Source organism: Symphalangus syndactylus, chromosome 1 (genome assembly GCF_028878055.3).
Source record: "Symphalangus syndactylus isolate Jambi chromosome 1, NHGRI_mSymSyn1-v2.1_pri, whole genome shotgun sequence".
NCBI classification, from domain to species: Eukaryota; Metazoa; Chordata; class Mammalia; order Primates; family Hylobatidae; genus Symphalangus; species Symphalangus syndactylus.
The window spans coordinates 83774609-83792048 of record NC_072423.2 but is presented as its reverse complement, the minus strand read 5'-3'; the positions used below and the strand labels follow the sequence as shown (position 1 = coordinate 83792048).

General features: G+C 35.1%; 1 pseudogene; it reads right to left on the bottom strand.

The window, feature by feature from the left end:
* Positions 1 to 7230: 7230 nt before the first annotated feature.
* LOC129488458 (olfactory receptor 4A5-like) lies at positions 7231 to 14008 on the bottom strand (annotated as a pseudogene).
* Positions 14009 to 17440: the final 3432 nt, after the last annotated feature.

Below are 17440 nucleotides of genomic sequence, written 5' to 3'. Positions count from 1 at the left end.
GAAAAGCAAAACACATAGATTTCTCAAAGTCTCTAGATTTGATGGTTAAGGACAAACTTAAATTACAGACAACAATGGGAAAAGTAGAGATACAAACCCAAACTTTCTGATAATTCACTGGTAGGAAAACTGAAGAATTACTACACCTCAAATGTAGATAAGATGATTCCATTTACATAGATCTGGCAATGGAGGAGGATGTGTGCAGAGAGAGTTTGAGCTTCCTCTAAACACCAACTGTGCTGAACATTCCACATGTCTCCTTCACATTACCACTTCCAACTGATTTCAGAGTTCTGTCATATTGAAACTATAGACTGATAGAGACACACCTGCTAAGGAACACAACTGTATAATGTAGTTATAGCCATTCTATTATTTTTTCAGACCTTACTTGCTGCAAGGCTTAGAGGCTTTTCTCCATTTCATCATGAAAACTAGATTTTAAAAAGATAATTCTATTTGACAATTTAATGTTTAATTGTAAAATATAGAGCATGTAAACTACACCTTATATTTTATATAATTTAATATATAATACTTTAAATGCTGAAACATAGCATTATTAGGCTTTCAATGTAGACTTCTAGGTTAACATTTTTCTAGAAAAAAAGACAATATACTTTCCTGAGAACATGCCATTTTCAAAAGATAAAATTCCATAATGACAAAAAAATATATAATCATATATTTAACAGTCACAGTTTTATAAAGCTTTTTTTCATTTTTTATTATACCTTAAGTTTTAGGGTACATGTGCACAATGCGCAGGTTTGTTACATATGTATACATGTGCCATGTTGGTGTGCTGCACCCATTAAGTCGTCATTTGACATTAGGTATATCTCCTAATGCCATACCTCCCCCCCTCCCCCTACCCCACAACAGTCCCCGGAGTGTGATGTTCCCCTTCCTGTGTCCATGTGTTCTCATTGTTCAATTCCCACCTAGGAGTGAGAACATGTGGTGTTTGGTTTTTTGTCCTTGCTATAGTTTGCTGAGAATGATGGTTTCCAGCTTCATCCATGTCCCTACAAAGGATATGAACTCATCCTTTTTTATGGCTGCATAGTATTCCATGGTGTATATGTGCCACATTTTCTTAACCCAGTCTATCATTGTTGGACATTTCAGTTGGTTCCAAGTCTTTGCTATTGTGAATAGTGCCACAATAAACATACGTGTGCATGTGTCTTTATAGCAGCATGATTTATAGTCCTTTGGGTATATGGGATGGCTGGGTCAAATGGTATTTCTAGTTCTAGATACCTGAGGAAGCGCCACACTGACTTCCACAATGGTTGAACTAGTTTATAGTCCCATCAACAGTGTAAAAGTGTTCCGATTTCTCCACATCTTCTCCAGCACCTGTTGTTTACTGACTTTTTAATGATGGCCATTCTAACTGGTGTGAGATGGTATCTCATTGTGGTTTTGATTTGCATTTCTCTGATGGCCAGTGATGATGAGCATTTTTTCATATGTCTTTTGGCTGCATAAATGTCTTCTTTTGAGAAGTGTCTGTTCATATCCTTTGCCCACTTTTTGATGGGGTTGTTTGTTTTTTCTTGTAAATTTGTTTGAGTTCACTGTAGATTCTGGATGTTAGACCTTTGTCAAATGACAGTAGACTAGGTACCTTCCTAAGCACATATATCTACTAAAATGTTTGCTGGGATAATTTTTAGATTCATAAGTAAAAACCCATATAGTGCTTCTAAAACATAACATGCATTTGTTCCTTTGCACACTGACACACTTGACATGATGCAGAATTTTAAATTCTCTAATGAAATATATCTAAAATTAATTGTACATCTCTATTAATACATCATGTAAAACATAATTTCCCATTGGTTTATTTATTATACATGTAATATGGAACATATTACTCTTCTCATTTGGCAAATGGAAAAATACAACCAATTAGGCTGTATTTTAAAACCAAGTATACATTGTATATTCTGGTAAATTTTCATACCTGCTAGCTTAATTTTTCCAACTAGAATTTATCTAATAAAGTCATTGGTTTTTAAGACACTAGCTATATTTCAACATATCACAGGAATTTTCAATGCGTATTTCTTGTCAATGGTTTCAAACACTCACGTCTTGGTCCAGAAAAGCAATGCTTCTTTCACTGAGGATTGCTGTAGATACCGCATGCATCTATATGTGATCATAAAACACAAGAATACACATGGCTGATCCATGGATATAGAATTAATTCCTAGTGGCTACAGTTTCCATATTTTCATCCTGGCTTCTTGTTATCTCAGTCTTTAGAGAAGTATGGCACCAAAGCAGATGACCAAAATATAAAGATGCTTTAACATAATGTTAATATTTACTGTACAAAGGTAATCAAACATTCTCACCTGCTGGAAAATTTCTTCAGATAAAAACAAACAGAGTACCTCTGCATGACTATTAAAAAGTTGACCTAATTAGTGAAAATTAACATTGACAAGACCCTTATTATGTGATACAAGTATCAACACTAAAATTTGTTACTTGAAAATTTTCTAAATTATGCGAAAGCAACCATAAATACTTTTCTGTGATTGAGGATTTATGATAATATTTATGTGCCCAGCTATTAAGCTTTGTACCTAACAAGGACAATGCTGAGATTTAACTTCATGGAGAATCCCATGACAGAGCTTGCCCACAGGCAGAAGCCAAACTCTTCAGTCTTTTAATCATTCAACTGGCACATCCCTAAGACCACTTCTTTCCTAAGTAAAAGCATGTCTCTATAACTCCCCAATCTCATCCCAGGAAATTGAGGCCTTTCACTCATTTTTACAAGCAATGGTGGATATGAGAAGAAAACATTGCACCTAGAGGACCAGATACCAACTGAAGACATACTCTATCTTGGGCAGAAATTTATCTTTTATGATATCTACTGGGTTGTTCTATCAGGAATATAATTATCCCATTGATGTCTGTAGACACAGTCTATGATTTTCACATCAACAGTTTTTAGAAAGAGACAGTAAGATCATTATAGATTAGTTAATTAGAATATTTGGAACAAATTGAAATGAAGTAACCTCTCTGTAAAATTTTTTCCTAGAAAATCCCTAGAGGAAAAAGACTTGACTCTTGCTAAGGAAAAGTAGCTAAATAACAAGTAATGTGAAATGCCTGTAATATGAAAAGAAAAATTCTAAAGTCAATTGAATAATAAATTATGAGTTTTATGTTATAAAATATATAGGTAGGGCAAGTAATATTTCAGCCAGAATGAAAGAGAACTAGCCCCATATTCTCTTCTTTAAAAATATTCCTGGTAAGGAGGGCCTTATCCTTTCTGTTAGAAAGTCCGTTTCCAAGAAGCCCTGAGGCTCAGAGGCAGACAGCCTAAGAATGGAAGTTGATATTTTGATTCTTGAAAAAATAGGTAATCATAGTGCTGCAGTTTTAGGTTAGAATACTGGCTTTTGATCAAGACCTGTATCTATGTCAGATATAATGATAATGATCTGTAGTACATTAATATGTTTTGGCTGTGTCCCCACCCAAATTTCAACCAGAATTGTATCTTCCTCAATTTTCTCTTGCCACCACCATGTAAGAAGTGCCTTTCACCTCCCACCATGATGCGGAGGCCTCCCCAGCCACGTGGAACTGAAAGTCCAATTAAACCTCTTTTTCTACCCAGTCTTGGGTATGTCTTTATCAGCAGTGTGAAAACGGACTAATACATCCATTAACTTAATTTCTTGATTTTATTCATATATCAACTCAATAACTGTTTCTACAATAAAGAAATTTTGATTTTCAACAAGGGAGTAGTGTTAAGGGCTTCCATTGTTATTTCTGTGACGTGGCTCACCATTGGCTCCATTGAACATCTTCATCTCATCATACATTTAGTTAAATATTGGATCTTTGTGTCATAACAGCCTTAGATAAAGAGTCTCATAAATACTTCTGTTAAGTAGCAAAGGTTTTTATCATGTAATGGGCTCCATTAAAAGTTGGTCATTTTCAACTTACCTAATAAATGGATTAAATTCATCCACCACAAATGTAATATGTATTACTGCTAAAATTAAGAGCATGTCTATAATCGCTGTGCTGTTTTACTGGTAAGTGCTAAAAATGCACGTACATATCTTTAATTCTGAAGAACTATCAGATACGGTCAAAGGTACTTTGGTTTAAAGTATGATTCCAAGATGAAGAACTAATATAAAAACAGGACCTAATTATCTATGTCCCTTCCAGCTGAATTCAAATAACTACTAATACCAACACCCAGTGTGGCAGTGGATCCTTCCTCAGCCAAGCTTTCATATGAGCCAGTAACACCAAAGGCACCTTGATTACAACTCTGTAAGAGGCTTTGAAGTTTGAAACCTGCTAAACCATCCTTAGTTTCCTGACCTGCAGAAATTATGAATGAGTACATATTGTTTGAATTACTAAGTTTTAAAATAATTTGCTATGAACTATGTTTTAAAATAATTTGCTATGAATGAATAAATAACTCATAAATATGTCTAAGATATGCTTTAAATATTGGGAAATCTACCAACAAATATTTAGTCAACCTATGAATCCAGGAGAAAAGTATACTGGAAATAACCAAGTATGTAGAACTAAGCAATAACAAAAATATATCAAAATGTGTGAGGTATGATCAAAACAGTGCTTAAAGAAACACATATAGCTATAAATGCTGTCATTGAAAATAAATTTTTAAAAGCAGCCATCTTAGCCTTCACCTTAAAAAGCTAGAACAAGAAGCCAAGGTAACTAAACAAAAGGACATAAATATAAGATCAAAACCAATAAAATTGAAAACATAAAATAGAGAAAATAAAAATAGCCAAAAATGGTACTTTTATTATGACATTGATAAACTGTTAGCAAGAGTGATCAAGAGAAAACAAAGAGAAGTTCAAATTACCAGGATCAGAAATAATAAAGCAAATAATCAACCCATAGATATTTTAGACTTTAAAAGTTTAAAAAAGTATTGTTATGAAATACATTATTTCTATTAATTTGACAGCTTAGAGGAATTAGGCAAAATGTAGGGAAAGGACAACCTTCCTAAACTGATACAAAGAGAAACTGAAACACTCCTATATCTTTCAAAGTAATGAGCTATCCTTACTTGTAGATAACATGATAATGGTTCAGAAAACCCTAAAGAATCTACAGATATAACTATGTAGGATTAAGCATTAAATTTAGGAAGTTTACAGGACCCAACTGTCAAATAAAGAATTCGATTTTCTTTATGTACTAGCAACAATGACAATTGGAATTCCTTAATAAATAAAAACCTGCGAGGAAACCTGGAAGCATAAATGCTTAGGAATAAAGGAGGAAGATCCCTACACTAATAAAAACTACAAAACTCTTCAAGAATGAACATTTAAAATACTTAACAGACATATTGTATTCATGAATTAGAAAATCCAATATTGTGAAGTTATTGCTAGTACAAGATGATTTATGGGTCCAACTTAAAATGAAAAAAACTCCAATATGCTGTTTTTGAGATGTGGACAATTGTTCTGCATGCTGCTCTGCAAAGTGACTCTGCCACTTCCCCATCAAGGGTTATCTTCTGCTTCTGTAAAACCTCAAATCTGGCGTGGTATGTGACAAATCTTGATGAATAGAATATGATGCAAGTGACATTGTGCCAGTTCTGGACATAGCCCTTATCTGGGCAGACCCATCTACTTTCTACCACTGGGACTTCTGAGCACCATTCTCTGAGCTTGCTTTCACAACTTTCAACAGTCATCACTTCCTCATGTAAAAACTTTGACTATTCTCTGGAGTGATCTTGTGGTCCAAAGAGATAGGAAGAGGGACCCAGTGAGTCTCTTACTGTCATCCCTTCCACTATGCTATAAATGTGAATTAAGTCATCCTGCATCTTACATAAAACTCAGGTATCAGCTTAATAAGACAGTAACTTCAGTCCTTGACATACACAAAACAGTAGAAATACCCAGCCAACAACTGCCTGAATTCTTGGCTCACAAAATTTTGAGATCAAATTAAATGATGTTTTTTTCTGTTTGTTTGTTTATTTCTTTTAAGATGGAGTCTCACTCTGTCACCCAGGCTGAAGTGCAGTGGCGTCATGTCTGCTCACTGCAAGCTCCACCTCCTGGATTCATGCCATTCTCCTGCTTCAGCCTCTCGAGTAGCTGGGACTACAGGCGCCCGCCACCACACCTGGCTAATTTTTTTGTATTTTTTTTAGTAGAGACGGGGTTTCACTGTGTTAGCCAGGATAGTCTGGATCTCCTGACCTCATGATCTGCCTGCCTCGGCCTCCCAAAGTGAAATGATGGTTGTTTTAACTCACAAAAACTGTGGAGCCCTGCACCATTCATGAAGACAGGACCAGAATAAAAAGTGACACTCAAGGTGTGGTGTTTCCATAACAACAATTTAAAGTGTGGGACATTGGCTTTAGTGCCCCAAAATAGGGGTCTCCAGGATATTGTCAGTAAAGGCTGGAAAGACAGACATAACTGTTCCGGAAGGTGTGAGAAAAGTGAGTTGCTATCTACTGCTGAAAAAATTTAGTAATTCTGTCACCTATACTAAGGTAGAAAATGAAAAAATGTACTTAAGTGAATAGGCAGATTTGGGTAAAATTTCCAAATAGAATATTGAAAGTTGTAACTGTTTCTTGTAGCATTGTATCTTATAAGAGGTCATGGATATATTTTTTAATTACTAAAAAGATTAACTTTTACCTTTTCAGACAGAATTTACAAGAAGCATAAAATAGCCAGAAATTCCTGGTGTCAGTATAAACTGGTTTCACTTTTCAGTCTCTGCAAAGAGATAAGTACTCCAAAAGTAAGAAAGGTCATGAAAATAAATGTCATTTCAAAGTTGTGGATAAGACACTTTGAAAGACTTCAGAAAAATTTAATAGTATATCTCATAAGCAATTTAAACTAAACCAATATAATTCTAAGATTGTGAAGAGTATTATCTTCCTGAACATAGAGTTTCAGCCCAAGTCTGAGAAGGGCCAGTTTCAAAGAAATTTGTGAGTATGGTGCTTGTATGTTCTACAAAGTCTTTAAATAAATTACACTAAAGGCAGCACCATAGCCTTCCCTTCTGAACAGGAGCAACTATTTTGATTACATATTCCTTTGAATGTCCATTCTGTGCTGGGCATGTGGTGGAAAACCACAATGAGAAGACCTTGTCTACATACCTCCTTATCTACATGAGGAGGGACACTCTTATTCTAACTACAGATAGCTTTTTATACAAGAGTTTTTCTATAGAGTTTCTCATCTCTGAATTTCTCAACGTGTATATTAAAGGATTCAACATGGGTGTGATAACTGTATAAAACACAGTCATGAATTTATCAATAGGAAAGTTTGAAACAGGTCTAACATACATGAAAATACAGGGAACAAAAGAGAGGACAATCAATGTGATGTGGGAGCTGCAGGCAGACAGGGCTTTATGCCTCCCTTCCTGACTGTAAGTTGTAAGAGAGTTTAGGATGATTCCATAGGATATCAGTAGAAGGGTGAAGATGACCATACACATTGCTTCACCACTGACAAAAACAGTGAGGCCTATAAAGTAGGTGTCAGTGCATGCCAGTTTCAATAATGGGAACATGTCACAGACAAAGTGGTCAATGACATTGGGGCCACAGAAGGGGAGACTGTACACAACAGCAATTTGAAATATAGAATGCACAAAACCTCCTGTCACAGCCAACACAAACAGAAGGATGCAAACCTGTCAATTCATGATGGTCAAATAGTGCAGTGGCTTACAGATGGCCACATAGTGATCATAGGCCATTCCCACGAGAAGGAAGATCTCAGTACCACCAAACATGTGTTCTACAAATAGCGGGGCCATGCAAGCTTGGAAGGAAATGGTCTTTTTATCAATGAGTAACTGTACAATCAGTTTGGGAGGAATGGTAGTGGAATATGCAGCATCTATAAATGACAGACAGGAAAGGAAGAAGTACACTGGGGAGCCCAAGGAAGGGCTGGCAATAATAGTCACCACAATGAGCAGGTTCCCCACCATTGTCACCAAGTATGTGAGTAAAACATGACAAATAATGCATTTTGCACATCAGGATCCTGAGAGAAGTCCAAGAGGACAAATTCTGTCATATTTTTTCTGTCTCATTTACTCTTCTTTCAGGCTTGTATCAGAGATGAGAGCTCAGGAGAACAGAACCTGTAATGAAATCGTGAACAGGAATGTGATTACATCCATTGTGTCACAGAGCACATCTTCATTGTTGTAACCTTAATAGTGATTTACATACAAAATATTTAGTAAGTCTCTATTGAGTTCTTCACCCAAAGAGCCCATCTTTCCTTAACAATTCTATTTCTCCTCAAAGATTTTTAGTTTCAGCCATGGGTAAATGCCTCTACCTCTAAGTTTTGGTGAACATTCTATACACAAGAAGAGTTAAAGTGCCAACAGCCATTCATACATTTCATAACTTCTTATTTAAAACATTTTTCTTGGCACGGAAGTCAGCTATGATGAATAGGCAACAAGTTCTCGTTCTCAAGAAAATAACTCTCTGGTGGTGGTAATAAACTCTTAATAAATAAGTTGACTTAGATTAAGTCCTTTGTTTTTGTACTTCTGGTATCTTTATAATATGATCTGTATAGCACCAAGAATAACACCTTTTGAAATATCTCACTCACCACTCTGGCATCCCACTGTTAGACCTTCAATCCTTCATGCCTTAAAGGATGTTTAGTCTTCATAAGTCCTTCATTAAATGTGAAAACACAGGACTCTGAACTGTATGAATAGCTATGATATTATTTATCACATTCTTCCTTGTAGCGATTACTTGATCTGACTCCTTGTCCAACTTACAAGGAGCTGTGATTCTCTCCATTTTTCCTTGCTGATACCCCAATTTTTACTACACTTACAGTCAATATCTGAATTTTCAGCAATTTATTTTGAACTCAGGTAAACTAACACATGGCTATCACCAACTACCAAATAAGCAGTGAGTATTTTTTTCTGAATTATTGGGATGAGCTATGTAGTGAGACAGGAGAAAATAGACACTGTAGAAAAAGACGTACAGAGCAGTGGGACATGGTTTTATTCATTATACCATATAGATTGCAAGAGTACTCAAAAATAGCATCTTAGTTACCAGATTCCAAAAAGAATACTCTAAGAGAAATTCCAAGTTCTGTGTAAGAACGCATGGATTTGAGTCATTTTCTGAATGCATTTACAAGTCTGTCTCAGTTGGCTCACTTTAAAATATTGAGATTAAATTTGAGAAATTCAGAATCCTTTCTAGTCAACTATCTACAAAACTATTAGTGTACCTCTCCTTTATGGTATTTTGCTGACAATTTTTTCTTCCTTTTTTATACTTTATAATTAAATAAACATTTCCAAGCTCATGATTCTTACATGAAAAATGGTAGTCAGTGGGACATGGGGTTTCGTGATTACAGTGAGTAAATAGTGACTATAAGTTTCTCACCCAGTATGTACCTATTTAAGATCCAAGACATCCTTGGAGAGAAAGTGTAGCATGTGAATAATGTGGACACTGGAGCCACACTGCTTCAGCTACCTCTGCTTCACCATTTTATTGAAACTTTGGGCCATTTACTAAAGCTCTCTGTCCCTTACTTTCATCATTTTTAGAATGGAGTTCCCAATAGTCCTAACCTCTTGAGTTGTTGTTTTATTAAAACAAAGTAAAGTGCCTAGAATACTGGCTGGCACCTGGGAAGGGCTCAATAAATGATATCCATAATTAGTGTTCTTGAATGCTACACTGTGAACATATAATCAGAGCAAAACATGCAGATCTTTGTCAACTTGAAAAGATTTATAGGCATAGTCGAGGAAAAAAAGATAAAGTACACGTAATTCAGGAAAACTTTTTGAGGGCACACAATAAAATTGTGTTTTAGAAAATGATTAAATTATATGAGTAGTAATTTTACCTGTGATGCAATGTATCTTGATGAGAACCAAGCAGAATTATAGGAAAAAAGGTGGAACTGCCATTGGAAAGAGCTCAGGAAATGAAAAGAAGGCTAAAATCAAAAACAGATAAATTGTAGTTAATAAATGAGTTTTCACAAGCATTAAGAAGATTAATGGGATAGTTGAAGCTTATACTCTTTCAAAATCTTTTTCAGAAAGATTCATTTTAGTGAGGAAATACTGAAAGTGCAACCTCCTGTGGGTCCCTGTGGTGACTCAAGAGGCTTTTGGAGGTGGCCTTAAAAAACACAGAAAATCTTGGTTTAAAAAAAAGGAAAGAAAATAAAATTCAAAAGAAAAGAAATTGTTTCTCAAAGTCTCTAGATCTGACAGTTAAGAACAACTTAATTTTGAGAGAACAGTGGGACAAGTAGAGATAAAAACTCAGACTTTCTGATTATATGCTGCTGAGGAAAACTGCAGAATTACTAAACTTCAAATGTAGACAGGATGACTCATTTACATAGATCTGGCAGTGGAAGAGGATGTATGCAGAGAGAGTTTGAGCTGTCACTAGAAGCCAGCTGTGATGAACATTCCACATGTCTCATTCACATAACCACTTCCAGCTGATTCCAGAGTTCTGTCATTGTTGAGGCTGTAGACTGATAGAGACGCATCTGCTGAAGAACACAAGAAAAGAATGTAGTCTATAGCCAATTCTGTTACTTTTTTCACACCTTACTTGCTGCAAGGTTTAATGCCTTTTCCTTCTTGCATTATCAGAACTAGATTTCAAGAGGATAATTCTTTTGGCAACTTAAATGTTTACTTGTAAAAAATAGGATAGGTAAACTATCCTCTATAGTTCAAGTAATTAAAAATATTATATATTAAAAATTGAAAGATAGCATTACTAGGCCTTTAATGTAAACTACTAAGTTATCATTTTTAGAGAAAAACCATGATTTAACATAGTTGTCTAAGAACATGAAATTTTCAAAAGATAAAATTCCATAATAAAAAAAACTCTATAATATCATATTTCACACAGTTTTATAAATCTATTTAAATTATAGTAAACTAGATACTTTCCTCAGTATATTTATTTACTGGTATGTTTGCTAGGATAATTTTTAGATTCATATGTAAAAACCCATATTACACTTCCAGAACATAACAGACACTTGTTCCTTCACACTCTAACACACTTGACATGACCTGCAGTTTTAAACTCTCTAATCAAATATATCTGAAAGTAATTGTACACATTTACTAATGTATCATATAAAAACAACTTTCCATAAGCTAAGCTTATGATTATAAATCTATTGGTTTATTATACATGTAATATGGGACATGTTTTTCTTCTTATTTGGCAAATGGAAAAAGAAAAAAATAGGCTATATATTAAAAGCAAATATACATTCCATATTCTGAAAAATTTTCATATTTGCTAGCTTATCTTTCCCTGTTAGAATTCCTTCAAGAAAATCATATGGATTTAAGACTAAGACACATGAAATGGATGGCTGATCCATGCATATGGAATTAGTTCCTAATGGCTACAGTTTCCACAGTTCCACACAGGCTTCTCATTATCTCAGTTGTTAGAGAAGTATGGCACTATCCAAAGCAGATGACCAAAATATAAAAATGCTTAAACATAATATAAAAGGGTTGTTAAATATTCTTACCTGATGGAAAATTTCTTCATAGAAAAACAAACATACTACCTTTGCATGACTACGTAAACATGTACTTAATTAGTGGAAATTAACCTGCACAAGCCCCTTATTTTGTGACACAAGTGAACAGCAACGTATCCAACACTAAAATTTGTTACGTGAAAATTTTTTCGATTATACTGAAACAACCATAAGTACTTTACTGTGACTCAGGATTTATGATAACATTCATGTGCCCAGCCATTAAGCTTTGTACCTAACAAGGAAAATGCTGAAATTTAACTTCATGGAAAAACCAATGATAGAGCTTTCTCACAGGCAGAAGCCAAACTCTTCAATCTCTCAGATATTCAAATGTCATTCAAATAGCATTCCCCTAAGTCCACCTCCTTCCTAATTAAAAACATGTCCCTATATCTCCCCCACCTCATCCCAGTAAATTGAGAACTTTCACAACTTTTTACAAGAAATGGAGGATATGACAAAAAAGCATCACACATAGAGGACTTGATACCAACTGAAGATATACTCTACCTTGGGCAGAAATTTAACTCTTCAGATATCTCTTTGGTTATTCTATCAGGAAAATATTCCATTTATGTGTGTAGACATAATCTATGACTTTTACATCATCACTATTTTAAATAAAAGAGACAATAAGGTCATTACAGATTAGTTAATTTGCATATTTGGAATAAACTCAAATGATGTAATCTCTCTGAACACTTTATTTTCCCCTTAGAAAATCTCTAGAGGAAAAAGACGTGGGTCTCGCCAAGAACAGTAGATAAATGCCAAGTAATGTAAAAAGCCTATAATGTCAAAAACATATCTAAAGTAACTTGAACAATAAATTATGAGTTTCAGATTATGAAATACTGAGGTAAGTAATATTTAAGCCAGAATGAAGGGGAAACCAGCCCCAGGTTCTGGTCCCTAGTCATATTCCCAGCAAGAAGGGCCTTATCCCTCCTGTTAGAAAGTCCACGCCCAAGAAGCCCTGAGGCTCAGAGGCAGAGAGCCTAAGAATGGAAGTTGACATTCTGATTCTTGGAAAAATAGATCATCTTAGTTCTGCAGTTTTAGGTTAGAGTACAGGCTTTTGATCAAGGCCTGAATCTATGTCAGAATCTATGTGCATTAATTCAATCCTTTAATTTTATGCCAATATCAATTCAATAACTGTGTCTACAATAAAGAAATTTTATTTGCCAACAAGAGAACGGTGATTAAGGGCTGCCTTTGTTATTTCCATGACTTGGCTTTTCACTGGGACCATTGAACACCTTCATCTCATCATATCTTTAGTTAAATTTTGGATCTTCTGTGTCATAAAAGCCGTAGACAAAGGGTCCCATAAATACTTATCTGAACCAGCTAAGGTATTTTTTATGTAATGGGCTCCACTAAAAGTTGGTCATTTTCAACTTACCTAATAAATGGATTAAATTCATCCACCCCAAATGTAATAAGTATTACTGTTAAAATTTGAGGAGCCTGTCTGTAAGTGCTGTGCCCTCTTACTGGCAAGTGCTAAAAGATGCACAAGCATATCTTTAGTTCTGAAAATTATCAGATATGATCAAAGATACTGTGGATTAAACTATGACTCCAAAATTGAGAACTAATATAAAACTAAGCCATAATTCTCTATGTCCCTTCTAGCTGAATTCAAATAACTACTATGCTTTCCACTTTCCTGAATGACACAAAAGTGTTTGTTATATCAGATAATGCCTACAACAGCCCATAATCTGAATTTATTTCCTCTAATAATAAAAAAATTCATCAAAAATACCAACTAATGTAGAAATTGCTAAAAAAAAAACCCCTTAGTTCATAGTAATTCTCTGCCATCCATACCTATTACTAAACTAGAAAGTTAAATGTACATACAATATGTATTTATTTTTTTGAAAGGAGAAATGCAGCTGGGCATGGTCCCTCATGCCTGTAATCCTAGCACTTTGGGAGGCCAAGGCAGGTGGTCACCTGAGGTCAGGAGCTCGAGACCAGACTGGCCAACATGGTAAAACCTCATCTCTACTAAAAATACCAAAAATTAGCAGGGCATAGTGGCAGGTGCCTATAATCCCAGCTCCTCAGGAGGCTGAGACAGGAGAATTGCTTGAAACCGTGAGATGGAGATTGCAGTGAGCCGAGATCACGACATTGCACTTCAGCCTGGGCAACAAGAGTGAAACTCCATCACAAAAACAAACAAAAAAAAAAAACAAGAAATGCATATGTATTACTCTTTTCTCACATTGCTATAAGGAAATACCAAGGACTCGTTAATTTATTAATAAAAGAGTTTGAATTGACTCACAGTTCCGCATGATTGGAAGGCTTCAGGTAAGTTACAATCATGCCTCTTCATAGGGTGGCAGGAGAGAGAATAAGTGCCAACAGGGAAATGTCAGACACTTATAAAACCATCAGAATTCATGAGAACTCACTCACGATCATAAGAGCAGCATGGGGGAAACCATTCCCATGATTCAATTACCTCCCACCTGGTCCCTCCATGACACATACGGATTATGGGGATTACAATTCAAAATGAGATTTGGGTGGGGACACAGCCAAACCATATCAGCATGTTATGTACTCCCAGCTATTTTTAAGATTGAGGTGGGAGAATCCCTTGAGCCTAGGAGTTTTGAGTCTAGCTTGGCCAAGCTTGCTGTCCAGCTTGAGTCAGCAAGACCCTGTCACAAAAAAGAAAAAGAAAGCTAGAGAGCAGAACCCCACATTTACAGTCTCCTTGCTCTAAAAGTGAAATAATTCTAAAAGCCATAAATGAAAGCCTGAAAAGCTGTGTGAAACTTTCTGTATATGTTTTACCCTAAGTGACAACATGTAAAATTGAAGGTCTATCAAGGAACAGAGTCCTTTATAAACAACAAGGCTTTCACTTGAGACCACAGAAGGATTTACTCTTGGAATAGGAATGCACAGACATCGGGGCAGTTCTCAAAGGAACAGAAGTCTAGCTTGCATCATCTAATTTCTTGATTGAATTGAGACTATCTGGGATTTTTTTACTTCTCCAATCCCTACTCTTCAGTAGAAACACAGGAAATTCTCTTTTAAAGAAACAAAAACATTCAAAAAATTCGTGAATTGCCACTTTTCATTTGCAAAATCGGGCACTAAAAAAAAGTAACAAAGTATAGAAGATATAGCCTTATTGAAAGGCAAGTGCAATAAAAACAAACATAGATGATCCAGAAAATGAAGAATAAGCATTTTTAAATAAGCTTAGTGTGTGCAAATATTAAAGCACAAGATAGATCATAAAATAAACCAAATAAATTGGAAAACTAAGATATATAGCAACAAAAACACAATGGTTGGATTTAACAGCAAATTAGAGACAAAAAATTGGAGAATTAGTAAACTGCAATAAATATTAGAAGAAAATATGCAGACCAAAGCAGAAAGCAAAAAAAAGCAAATGCACAAAACAATATAAAAGAGACATAAAGAACACAGTGCAAAACTCTGACATACTTTTAATTTAATCACAATTCCAGGAACAGGAGAGAAAGAGAATCAGGTAGGCAAAATATTAGAGGAGATACAGCTGAAAATTCTCTAAAACTGCTGAAAGATATTAAACTATGCATTTATAAGGTGTTAAGAGTTTCATGAAAAATGAATTTTAAAAAGAATAGTTTGTTTTAAAAGGATAAAATGAAAATGGACAGCAGAATAAAAGCAAAATAGAGACAAAAATTTTAAAAACATACTGCATTCAAGAAAATAATAATAGGCCCAGGCATGGTGGCTCACACCTGTAATCTCAGCACTTTGGGAGGCCAGGAGTTTGAGACCAGACTGGCCAACATTGTGAATTCTAGCCTCTACTAAAAATACAAAAATTAGCCAGGTGTGGTGGCAGGTGCCTGTAATCCCAGCTACTCAGGAGGCTGAGGCAGATGAATTGCTTGAACCTGGGAGGCAGAAGTTGCAGTGAGTCAAGATGGTGCCACTGCACTCCAGGGTGGGTGACAGAGCAAGACTGCCAAAAAAGAAAGAAGAAAGAAGAAGGAAGGAAGGAAGGAAGGAAGGAAGGAAGGAAGGAAGGAAGGAAGGAAGGAGACCACCCCTCATATCGTCTTATGCCCAATTTCTGCCTCGAAAGAAAGAAGTAAAAACTAAAAGGCAAAAATGAAATCCACAGGCAGACAGCCTGGTGCCACACCCTGGGCCTGGTAGTTAAAGATTGATCTCTGACCTAATCCGTTATGTTATCTATAGATTACGGACATTGTGTAGAAATGCACTGTGAAAATCCCTATCCTGTTTTGTTCCGATCTAATTACTGGTGCATGCAGCCCCCCAGTCACATACCCCCTGCTTGCTCAATTAATCAAGATCCCCTCACACGCACCCCCCCCCTTAGAGTTGTGAGCCCTTAAAAGGGACAGGAATTGCTCACTTGGGGAGCTCGGCTCTTGAGCCAAGAGTCTTGCCGATGCCTCTGGCAGAATAAAGGCCTTCCTTCTTTAACTCAGTGTCTGAGGAGTTTTGTCTGTGGCTTGTCCTGCTATGGAAGGAAGGAAGGAAAGAAGGAAGGAGGAAAGGAAGGAAGAGACAATAATAAGACTGACAAACTACTTCTTAAAAAGATGCAGTGAAAACCAAAAGAAAAATGAAATACTTCTTCACAGTGATAAATGAATATAAATGTCAACATAGAATCTATTTAAAATCTCACAGAAGTGAATTTAAAATGCAGTGTTCTGACTAATTAAAAAAAGTATTTTGAGATTCTAGAACCAGCCACAAACTATAGAATAAGAGCTCTGAAGAATGGTGTTCATAAAGGAGTAAAAAGCTCTGAAATTAAAAAAATGAAATGCAGGAAATAAGGAAGACTAACAGAAAGAAGAAATATAGGAATAAATAAAATGAATATTAATCATAGGTAACATTAATAAACATGAAACCAGGAGAAAAGTAATAGATTTAAATTCAATACATAATTAATTTTATCTATTTAAAAATAGAACACAATGATAAGAGCTTTATAAGAGAAACAACAGGGTAAAAAGGTGAAAATAAAATAATAGAACAAACTGCATGAACTCTGACTAAAAGAACACTATACCTATGCTAATATCAGACAAAACTAGACTTCAATGCAAGAAATATTGCCAGAAATAAATTTGCATAATGACCAAAGATTAGTAACATGATGATAAAGTTATAAATTGGTATGCACCCAAAAGCACAACTTTATAAGTTTTTTTAAAAAATAGACTGACCTAAAGGGAGAAATAGGAAAATCAGCAATAATACAGGAAGATTTTAGCACAAGTCTAAGTGCTAGAATATACACGCACAAAAATTTATAAAGATATTTAAGATTTAAACAAAACCATTAATAAATCTGACCCATTGACATGAGAGATCATCACATACAATAGCTGCAAAATACACATTCTTTTCAGGAGCATATGAAACATTTTCAAAAATCAATCATATACTGGTTCATAAAGCAACTCTCAATGAATTTCAAATAATCCTAATAATAAAATGTCACTGAACATCAAGAAAATCAGCTAGAAAATAAAAAACTAAAATTAGCAAGAAATTTTCTATCTCTCAAAATTAAACAAATCACTTCTAAATAATCCATTAGTAAAAATAAATCACAGAAGTTAAAATTTCTTTGAGCCTAATAATAATGAAAATACAACCTATCAAATCTTGTAAAACTCAGCTAAAATATGACTTGCGTTTGCTAGAAAATAATAAAG